The sequence below is a fragment of the Mandrillus leucophaeus genome, unplaced genomic scaffold, assembly GCF_000951045.1.
Source record: "Mandrillus leucophaeus isolate KB7577 unplaced genomic scaffold, Mleu.le_1.0 Scaffold331, whole genome shotgun sequence".
Classification (NCBI taxonomy): Eukaryota; Metazoa; Chordata; class Mammalia; order Primates; family Cercopithecidae; genus Mandrillus; species Mandrillus leucophaeus.
In genome coordinates, this window is record NW_012103488.1 from 2,066,146 (window position 1) to 2,077,544 (window position 11,399).

Genomic DNA, 11,399 nt, shown 5'->3' on the forward strand with positions numbered 1-11,399 from the left:
CTTTTATTACATTGAGCTATGTCCCTTGTTTGCCGATTTTGCTGAGAGTTTTAATCATAAAGTGATGCTGGATTTTGTCTAATGCCTTTTCTATGTCTATTGAGATGATCTTGCTGCTTGTTATTGGTCGATTGAGGGTATCTAATTCTTCCTGATTTAAGCTAGGAGGGTTGTATTTTCCGGGAATTTATCCATCTCTTCTAGGCTTTCTAGTTTATGTGCATGAAGGTGTTCACAGTAGCCTTGAATGATCTTTTGTATTTTAGTGGTGTCAGTTGTAATATCTCCTGTTTCGTTTCTTAATGAGATTATTTGGATTTTCTCTCTTTTTTTCTTGGTTAATCTTGCTAATGGTCTATCCATTTTATTTATCTTTTCAAAGAACCAGCTTTTTGTTTCATTTATCTTTCATATTTTTTTTTGTTTCAGTTTTATTTAGTTCTGCTCTGATCTTGGTCCTTTTTTCTTGGACCTTGGACCTTCTTGAATTCTTCTGCTGGGTTTGGTTTGTTCTTGTTTCTCTAGTTCCTTGAGATGTCACCTTAGAATGTCAGTTTGTGCTCTTTCAGTCTTTTTGATGTAGGCATTTAGGGCTATGAACTTTCCTCTTAGCACCACCTTTGCCGTATCCCAGAGGTTTTGATAGGTTGTGTCATTATTGTTCAGTCTGAAGAACTTTTTAATTTCCATCTTGATGTCGTTTTTGATCCAATGATCATTTAGGAGCAGGTTATTTAATTTCCATGTATTTGCAAAATTTTGAAGGTTCCGTTTGGAGTTGATTTCCAGTTTTATTCCACTGTGGTCTGAGAGAGTGCTTGACATAATTTCACTTTTCTTAAATTTATTGAGGCTCGTTTTGTGGCCTATCATGGAGAAAGTGCCATGTGCTGTTGAATAGAATGTATATTCTGCAGTTGTTGGTGTTCTGTATATATCTGTTAAGTCCATTCGTTCCAAGGTATAGTTTAAATCCATTGTTTCTTTGTTGACTTTCTGTCTTGATGACCTGCCTAGTGCTATCAGTGGAATATTGAAGTCCCCCACTATTATTGTGTTGCTGTCTATCTCATTTCTTAGTTCTATTAGTAATTGTTTTATAAATTTGGGACCTCCAGTGTTAGGCGTACATATGTTTAGGATTGTGCTATTTTCCTGTTGGACAAGGCCTTTTACCATTATATAATGTCCCTCTTTCTTTTTTTTTTTTTTCCCCCAAGCCAAACTGTATCCAGCTTTATTAAAGATACTTTCCATAAACAATCATGGTATTTCAGGCAGGACATGGGCAGACAATTGTTAACAGTATACAACAACTTTCAAACTCCCTTCTTCAACGGACTACCAAAAATCAGAAAGCCACTATAAAACCCAGTGAAGCCTTCATCTGATGCTCTGAACAGGGAAAGTTTAGAGTGAGGGTTGACATTTCACATTTAGCATGTTGTTTAACAACTTTTCACAAGCCGACCCTGACTTTCAGGAAGTGAAATGAAAATGGCAGAATTTATCTGGAGATCCACAATCTAGAAATGGAACCAATGCTGTTTTGACAGGTGCCCTCTCAGTGGCATCACTGGAAAGTCCAGATTGCCTGACACACTGGTAACCAATGACTAGGGGTCAGGTCCCAACAGATGTCTGGGCTTAAGGGAGTTAAGTCTATGCTGAAAGATGGAAAGGGAGAAGAGGGCATAAAAACAAATTTGTTTTTCCATACCACAAGGCTTTTGTGCCAAGGTGGCCATGTGTGTCAAAGTCAGGGAATCCCTCCTCCTGGGAACCAAGAGGAAGCCTCTCAAAACTAGAAGGGAAAGGTGTTTTCCCCACATCAATCCAGCTGTAGAGACATTCTATTAGTGACATATGCCCCTTCCCCTAAAAACAACAATGAAGTGTTCTGTGTGCTAACAACATAGCTTTAAAAAAAAAAAAAGTAAAACAAAATTCTGCATTTTTATAAAACTTGATTAAAAATAGTATTTCAAACTGTACAGTCACCAGAAGTACAGTTATCAAAAATGCACACACTTCACTTGGCATCTCCAGCACCTTCAGCTTTCTGTGCCTGGTCTGTTTTGGCATCTTCGTTTTCTGCAGGGTTATTCCCCTCCTTGCCAGCATCAGCTTCCCTTTGGGTACCTTCTCTCCCTTCTTTGCAGGGGCCTTTTTAGGCTTGGGCTCTGGCTTTGGAGGAGCAGGTTTAGCCGACAACCTCGCGGATCTTCTCTGTGGTTCGTCCTTCACCTTGGCTTTATCTCCTTTAGCATCCCCTTCAGCCTCTCTCTTGGGCATGGTGGCGACGGTGGCAGGACATAGGTGCTGGACGCGGGATGCAGTGCGCATGCTGGCTTTGGTCCGTCCGGGGGTCGTTCTCGCCTCTTCTTCTTCACACTGCTCCCCCTCTTTGTTTCTTTTAACTGCTGTTGCTTTAAAGTTTGTTTTCTCTGATATAAGAATAGCTACTCTTGCTCACTTTTGGTGTCCATTTGCATGAAATGCCTTTTTCCACCCCTTTACTTTAAGTTTATGTGAGTCCTTATGTGTTAAGTGAGTCTCCTGAAGGCAGCAGATAGTTGGTTGGTGAGTTCTTTGCAGTTATGTATCTTTTAAGTGGAGCATTTAGGCCATTTGCATTCAATGACAGTATTGAGATGTGAGGTACCATTCTGTTCATCATGCTATTTGTTGCTTGTGTACCTTGGATTTTTTGTTTTTGCTTTTTAAGTTGTATTTTTCTTTTATAGGTTCTGTGTGATTTATGCTTTAAAGAGGCTATGTTTTGATGCATTTCCAGGATTTGTTTCAAGATTTAGAGCTCCTTTTAGCAGTTCTTACAGTGGTGGCTTGAGAGTAGTGAATTCTCTCAGCATTTGTTTGTCTGAAAAAGACTATCTTTCCTTCATATACGATGCTTAGTTTCACTGGATACAAAAATCACATGATCATCCTATAGGCTATCTTTAAACACTGTGTTGGAGCCAGGCACAGTGGCTCACGCCTGTAATCTCAGCACTTTGAGAGGCCAAGTCAGGAGGATCGCTTGAGCACAGGAGTTTAAGACCAGCCTGGACAACATAGGGAGAACCTGGCTCTACAAAAAAATTTAAAATTAGCAGGGCATGGTGACTCACTCCTATAATACGAGCTACTTGGGAGGCTGAAGTGAGTAGATTGCTTGAGCCCAGAGGTCAAGGCTGCAGTGAGCCATGATCTCACCACTGTACTCCAGCCTGGGCAACAGAGCAAGACCCTGTGTCAAGTAAATAAATATCTCTTTGGGTAGACCCTGAAATGGTTTCTTTTTACAATATGCTCCTCTAATACCACCCCAAAGATGACTGTCACTCCCAGCATGTACCTGAATGTCTTTATTTCCCTTTGTAATGCCCTCTAGGATACCACTCATAACATCATGGGCTGTCTTGCGTCTTTGCATCCCAAGGGCCTAGCCCAGGGGGAATGTTAGATGTTCATTAAATATTTGTTGAATGCATGGATAGATGGATATAGAGAATCATTAATTTAACACACAGTGTTCAAAGTACAGACCTTCCTTATGATGGTTAGAGAAGTATTGCTCATTGTCACTAATTTAATCATATTGGTTTCTCTCAGGAAGGATTAAAGCGGAATTTTGGAGCATGGGGCACTAGCAGAGAAGAGACAAGGAGGCAGGCCTGCGTCAGGACATCAGTGAGCAGCCAGGAAGAAAGCTGAAGGATAGGGTGAGGGGGTGAAGAGTCGCAGGTAATTTTCCAAACTGGGAGCACATTATTCTTCTTGCCAAAGGCTTTCACTCTCCTGAGATTTAATTTAAAAATTTAAAACAACAACAACAACAAAAAAAACCCAACTATTTTCTTTCTATTTCTCCCTGAAAAGCCAAGGTGTCCTCTAACCAAAAAAAAAGGAAAAAAACCAAAACAAAAAAAAACCTTGCAAAGACTTAATTTGAGAATCTCGGGGGAAATGGTATAGCTCAAAGAGAGGCATCAGCAATGGCCCCAGGCTATACAATTTGAACAATGTATTTATTTATTTTTATTTTTATTTTTTTGAGGTAGAATCTCACTCTTTCGCCTAGGCTGGAGTGCAGTGGTGCAATCTCAGCTCACTGCCACCTCCGCCTCTCGGGTTCAAGTGATTCTCCTGCCTCAGCCTCCTGAGAAGCTGGGATTACAGGCTTCTGCCACCACACCAGGCTAATTTTTGTATTTTTAGTTAGCGATGGGCTTTCACCATGTTGTCCAAGCTGGTCTTGAACTCCTGACCTCAAGTAATCCTCCCGCCTCTGCCTCCCAAAGTGCTGGGATTATGGGCGTGAGCCACCCATCCAGCTGAACAAACGTATTTAATTTCTCAATCTCTGACGGACTTTCCATTCTCCTTTCTAACAATGATGCTATTTTCACTATCAAAAAGAGGCTGTCTTGTCCATTGTTGTTCTAAAAATAGCAACAGTAAATTAGAACTAGCTTACATGTCCATCAACGGGGAAATGGTTAAATAAACTACGGACTACTATGGAACAGTTTAAAAGAATGAGGGTGATACATCTACCAACAGGAAGAGTTTTCAAAGTCATATTGTTAAATGAGAAAAGCGAATTGAAAGAAATTACACTATGTCATCAAAAAAATATTTTTTTGAAACAGGGTCTCATTCTATCACCCAGTTAGAGTGCAGTGGTAAGGTCACAGCTCACTGCAACCTTGAGCTCCTGGGCTCAAATGATCCTCCTGACTCAGCCTCTCGAGTGGCTGGGACTACAGGTACATGCCGTGACACTCAGCTCACTAAGCTTTTTTTTAAAAACACACACATAGGCTGGGCATGGTGGCTCATGCCTGTAATCCCAACACTCTGGGAGGCCGAGACAGGAGGATCACCTGAGGTCAGGAGTTCGAGACCAGAATGGCCAACATGGTGAAACCCTGTCTCTACTAAAAATACAAAAATTAGCCAGTCATGGTGGTCAGCACCTATAATCCCAACTACTCAGGAGGCTGAAGCAGGAAAACTGCTTGAACCCAGGAGGTGGAGGTTGCCATGAGCCGAGATTGTGCCACATCACTCCAGCCTGGGCAACAAGAGCGAAACTCCATCTCAAAAAAAAAAAATTTTTTTTAATTAAATGAAATAAAACACACACATCAAAGATATGCTTTACATATATGTAAAATCATACAAAATAGATCCAGAAACACCACACTGCTAACCGTGGCCACTTCTGGAGAGAGAATTAGGACCAGAGGCAAAGGGGTAAAAGGTAACTTTTGCTTTAGCTGTATTGAGAACAAGGACAAAAACCCCTCAAATTATGGCCTTTTCTCTGGGAAAACAAAAAGGGAGACACTCACCATTTATTAATTCACATTCTGGTGGATCTCTCACACTGTTGGCTGATGGGGTCATCACCTCCAAGGGTAGAACCAGTGCCTTTGTACTTTACATAATCTGTGTCTCTGTTGTCCAATATGATTGCCACATGTGGTTACTGAGCATTTGAAGTGTGGTTAGGCTGAATTGAGATAGACTGTAAGTCTAAAAATATATGCCATAATTCAAAGATTTAACATGGAAAAAAGTAAACTACCTCATTAATAATTTTGTATCACATGTTATTACATGATGTTATTGATTATTTGTTGACATGGCATATTCAATAGAATATACTATTAAAATTAATGTTACTTGTTTCTTTTACTTTTTAAAATGTGGCTGCTAGAAGAGTCTAAATTACATAGGTATAGGTGACTCAGGCTCACATTACATATTTATTGGACAGCGCCGGTCTAGGTGATAAAAATTTTATACATACTGATTCCCTGAATAATTGTATAAATTACTGCATTTATATCGTAAACAAATTTTTCCACCTAAGAAAAGTTAGATGTGTGCTTCCACAACTTTGAATCCATTTTGGCTAGTTTACATCCAAAAAGTACACTGATATCTCCAGGACCTTAAACTGAGCTTCTGTTTCCCCATCTGTAATATTACCCACCTTGTAGTATGTTATAGTGATGTTTATAAGGGATCATTTACTCAAGGTCCTTAGTCTACAACTGTCTAAATGTGAAGTCCTCTTTGGGCTGGAAGCCTAAAGCATATTATGGTTTTACCCCTCCTTGTCCTTCAATGGCCCTGTGAAAGCCCAATAAATGTTAGTGTCCTCCTCCTTCCTCTATTCAGTTGTAAGAAAAGCATTCATTCACCTATCAATTGTTCCACGTGGGTTTTTTTGTTTTGTTTTGTTTTGTTTTTTTTGAGACAGAGTCTCACTCTGTTGCCCAGGCTGGAATACAGTGGCACCATCTTGGCTCACTGCAACCTCCACCTCCTGGTTCAAGTGATTCTTGTACCTCAGCCTCCCAAATAGTTGGGATTACAGGCACATACCACCATGACCGGTTTTTCGTTTGTTTGTTTGTTTGCTTGCTTGTTTTGTATTTTTAGTAGAGAAGGAGTTTCACCATGTTGGCCAGGCTGGTCTGGAACTCCTGACCTCAGGTGATCCACCTGCCTCGGCCTCCCAAGGTGCTGGGATTACAGGCGTGAGCCACTGCACCCGGCCCCACCTGGATTTTTTTAAATGACTTTTTCCAAGTTAACTCCACTTAATATATTATCTCTTTCTGTTTTTTGTTTGTTTGTTTGTTTGTTTCCTTCTTTTGGATTTGTTCATCATATTCTAAAATTAACACTTTATTCTCAAAGCTCCTTGTTCTCTAAGAAACCACCACCAGGTACCCACCTCCTCCCCACTGCCCCCTCACTGTGTCCCCTGCAAATACAGACTTCCTAGAAAACCATTTCCTACAGCCTCAGTGATTTGGACATAGCTGTTTGTTTGAAGCAACCATTTCCTTACATGCTCTAATTTCACTTTCAAGTTATATGTCCTTGGTTATTTGGTTCTCTAATTACAGATCCCCTTTTCTAGAAAGGAAGTAAAAATCATTTTACTGTATGTTGTAGCACTGAAATCTGTTTCCCAATCTTTTATTATAAAAGAAATTGAACTTACACTGTTTAAGATCTATTAAATTTCCTGCAGGCAAATTATTCTTCAATTTTTAAAAAAGCAATTGAGCCAGTTGTTTTTTCTCTCTCTAAAGAAAAAAAAAATGTTTCGCTCTAGGTCTTGGTTGATATTTCTAACAAGGGGTCTTACTAGACAAAAGGGATAACAACAACTGACATGTATGCGTGCTTATTATAAATTAAACACTGTACATGTACTTGATATTTAATATTTCCAACAATGATTCCTGAACCCTGCCTAGGGAGAAATCGCTAGGTACATTCACTACCCTGTCTTTTGTGTGTCCTTTTTTTTGTTGTGTGATCGGAAAACCTCAGGTCCCAGGCTTCCCAATACTGGTTTTGAATATTCACACCCGAAGTCACTAATCTTTCTTGTTAACACCTTGTAGTTTGGCCCTTGATTAATTAAATCAGTGATTAGCACTTCTACAATAAGTGTTAATCTCTCTTTTGAAATATCTCAAAGCCCAACCCTTTACTGAGGCTTTCTGCCCCAGTCAGCGTATACTGGAAAGGATTTCCCTATTGTGAGCAATATCTACAAGGCATTTCCCCTGCACACCACCAGTTTGGGAAAGGCCTGCTTCAAAGTCTTGCTGCGAAATTAAAGTACAGAATTATAGGCCCAGGTTTGCACCTACTGCATGCGGTAGACTCCAGCTGAGTACAGCTAGTGATCCTGTTAAAAGCAGGGGCCAGGCTGGGTGCGGCGGTTCATGCCTGTAATCCCAGCACTTTGGGAGGCCGAGGTGGGCAGATCGCTTGAGGTTAAGAGTTCAAGACCAGCCTGGCCAACATGGTGAAACTCTGTCTCTACAAAAATGCAAAAATTACCCGGGCATGGTGGCCCACAACGATAGTCCCAGTTACTCAAGAGGCTGAGGTGGGAGGAACACTTGAGCCCAGGAAGTCAAGACTGCAGTAAGCCGAGATCATGCCACTGCACTCTGGCCTGGGTAACCAGAGCAAGACTCTGTCTCAAAAAAAAGAAAAAACAAAAAAACTCTATTTTTTTGTTTTTTAAAGCAGGGGCCAGATTCTTTTGCAAAGCTGGAGGCCTTAATCAGTAAGAAATAAAAATGATTTAAAAAAAAAAAAAAAGAAGAAGAAGAAAAAGAAAAGGAGCCAGATTCTTCAACACCGGGAGACCAAAACCAATAAACCTCCAGAGGGCACCCCCAGCAGTTCAGTCTGGGACGAGGGGACTCGAGGCCGGACAGAGCCGAGCTAGGCGCTGTTCTTGGGTTTCCAGTCACCCAGATGCTCAGTTGCTCAAGTGTGACAACTAGGGCCTTCTCAGAAGCAGCCGGTATAGCCTTAAATGCTTCAGCTGGCAGGTGTGAAGGCCTCCAGCTCTCCGAGAGTCATTTTCTTCCTGACAATGGGTGTCTATGAACTAACGAATAAAATTTGAGATGGACCCTGCAATCGTTCTTCCCGTTTCACAAGGGAGGATATGGGTTTGCCTTGACCACTGTCTAGGTTCACACTCCCCAAGTGGCAAGCCCTGAGAAGCCACTCCACATGAAGAAAGACAAACACAACCAGTTAACTTCTCCTCTTGCATTTGAAAGAGAACAGCTTTGATCTTGGTTTCATGGTAGGTGGTCAGCTTTCATTGATTTCAACTTTTTTTTTTTTTTTAAAGTTTCCTGTAAAGGAAAATTTCTCCATCCTCCCGGCTACTTCCAGAACACTGGGGGATTTCTCCCAACATAAAAGAATGTTGAAGTCTTATGATTTCTAAGGGATCATGGCAACCAATTTGAATATTTTTCTCTATAGCACAACAGTCGTGTCACACATGTCACAATCTTACCTTTAGAATATGTTTTCATTGTTCCCACTCATCAACTCTTTGACATAGGTACAGAAAATATCTTCACCCTATTTTGCAGATCAGAAAGTAGAGGCCCAGAAAGATCCTGTGTCTGACTTAAACCACAGAGCCATGTTACTGAGTGGGATTGAGATTTAAACTCAGGTCCCTCCAACTTCCATGGCCAAGGCCGTAACTACCATGCTCTTAGCCACCATAATCAGGAGCCCTGATTGGGCTTCTTCTCAATCAGTGGGATCAAAACTTGGTGTGAGCTAATTCTTAGCAGCAGAGTAAGGACTAGAAAACAATTGGCAGGCATCGCAGCTGCACTAGGCCAAAGAGAGTATGTATTGTCCACAGCCAAGCCAAGGGAATGGAGGAGCCCCAGAACCAGGCATGGTGGTGGCAGTCAGTTGTACAAAGACCCATGGAACTGGGGCCAAAAGAAGTGAGAACTCCAAAGGAAGAGTCAAGGGCAGCCATGAGTGAACACGTGCTTTCATTACACTTCCCTTTCATACTCTCCTAGACCAGATGAACCTGGACCAACGAATGGTTCTTGAGCTTTATAGTAAGATCTCTGACGAAGGGTTGGGGGTGCTTATTAAAACGGAGATTTCTAAGTCCACCTTATTCCTATGAATCAAAATCCCCGAAAGTGAGACCCCAGAAGCTTGTGTAAACAAGCTTCCCAGGGATTCCCACCACACCTGGAGAAGCAAGGGCCAGATGGCAGAGGCATGTCTGCAGGTGTGTGTGACTTCCTGCAGCAAAGACAGCTCTGCCTGCTCCTGCATTTAGTTAACAAGAGCAGACGAGCAGGAGAAAGTTTCTCGTGTGCTGAAACAAGAAAAGAGTTACTAAAAGACGTGTGACAGCGACAGGAGCAAATGTCCCAACCTATCCCAGAGAGGGCTTCAGCAGCATGGAGGCACAGGTGTGGTAAGGTCAGAGGGAAGACGCTGCCACCTGGGCATTGTCTACCAAAACCAGGCAGTGCAGGTGACAGGTTCCTTGTTGAAACAGGAAGGGGAAGCAGATGAGAGAAGAACAGCAAGGAAGAAGCTTGTAATACATGTTTTACCTCAGCTGTCATTCTAACTGCTACACACACAGGCACACAAAACTTTTTTTTAAGTTTTTGTTTGTTTGCTTTTGAGACACTCTGTTGCCCAGGTTGGAGTGCAGCAGTGCAATCATGGCTCACTACAGCCTCTATCTCCCAGGCTCAGGCAATCCTCTCACCTCAGCCTTCTGAGGAGCTAGGACCACAAGTGCATGCCACCACACCTGGCTAATTTTTAAATGACTTGCAGATGTGGGGTCTCCCTATGTTGCCTAGGCTGGTCTCAAACTCCTGGGTTTAAGCAATCCTCCCACCTCAGCCTCCCTAGTAGCTAGGACCACAGGTGCACGCCACCAGGCCTGGCTAATTTTAAATTTTTTTGTAGGGACAAGGTCTTCCTATGTTCGCCAAGCTGGTCTCAAACTCCTGGGCTCAAGCGATCCTCCCGCCTCAGCCTCCCAAAGTGCTGGGATTACAGGCTTGAGCCTCTGTACCTGGCTTTAAGCTGTTTTAATAGCAGCAGTGGAAGCCTTCACACACTAGGAAAGAATAATCTGTGTTTGTTGAGATGGGTAAGCTATGGCAAGACTCAGCCTTAGCCGCTGAAAGAAGGCATTTTTCAAAGACCGACTGGGAACATTAGGAATTATTCTGGAGAATTAACAGGAAGACAGGACTGCATTGATACTTTATATGCCCTCTTAGTGTTATTGTTGTTGTTGTTGTTTTTCAGTCTCCTGATAGAAAATCCTCTTGTTATAGACTGAACTGTGTTCCCTGAAATTCACAGATTGAAGCCTTGACTCTCAATGTGGCTGTAGTTGGAGACTGGACCTTTAGGGAGGTGATTAAGGTAAATGAGGCTAAAAGGGTGGGGCCCTAATCCAACAGGATTGAAGTCCTTATAAAAAGAAGAAGAAACATCAGAGAACTCTCTCTTTCTGTCCTGGCACAGAGGAAAAGTCATTTGAGGACACAGCCAGAGGGCAGCTGTCCGCAAGCCAGGAAGGGAGGCCTCATCAGAAACCAACCCTGGAGGCACCTTAATCTTGGACCTCCAGCCTCCAGAACTGTGAAAAAAATAAATTCCTGTTGTTTAAACCACCCAGTTTGTATCATTTCTTACGGCAGGCCTCACAGGCAAACACACTTCTCTGAGCCTCAGATCCTTCATCTGTAAAATGGGGATAATCGCATTACCTTTGCCATAGAGTTACTGAGAGAATTAAGTGAAATAATATATGTAATAATATGATATATGTAATAGGTTAACTGGCACACAATAAGTGCTAGTTATTATAGCCCATGCCATAGGATTGTTAATTGGACTAAGTGAGATAATCAATGTGATATTCTTGGTACAATACCTGCACATAGTAGGTGCTTAATAAATTGTAACTATAAACATGGTTATAAACTTTTATTTATTTATTTATTTATTTATTTATTTATTTATTT

General features: G+C 41.7%; 1 pseudogene across 1 annotated transcript; it reads right to left on the reverse strand.

Moving 5' to 3' along the window:
* Positions 1-1,215: 1,215 nt before the first annotated feature.
* Positions 1,216-2,375, reverse strand: LOC105545528 (annotated as a pseudogene). Its single transcript, XR_001006939.1, has one exon. The product of XR_001006939.1 is annotated as a non-histone chromosomal protein HMG-17 pseudogene (transcript).
* Between the last annotated feature and the right edge of the window lie 9,024 nt (positions 2,376-11,399).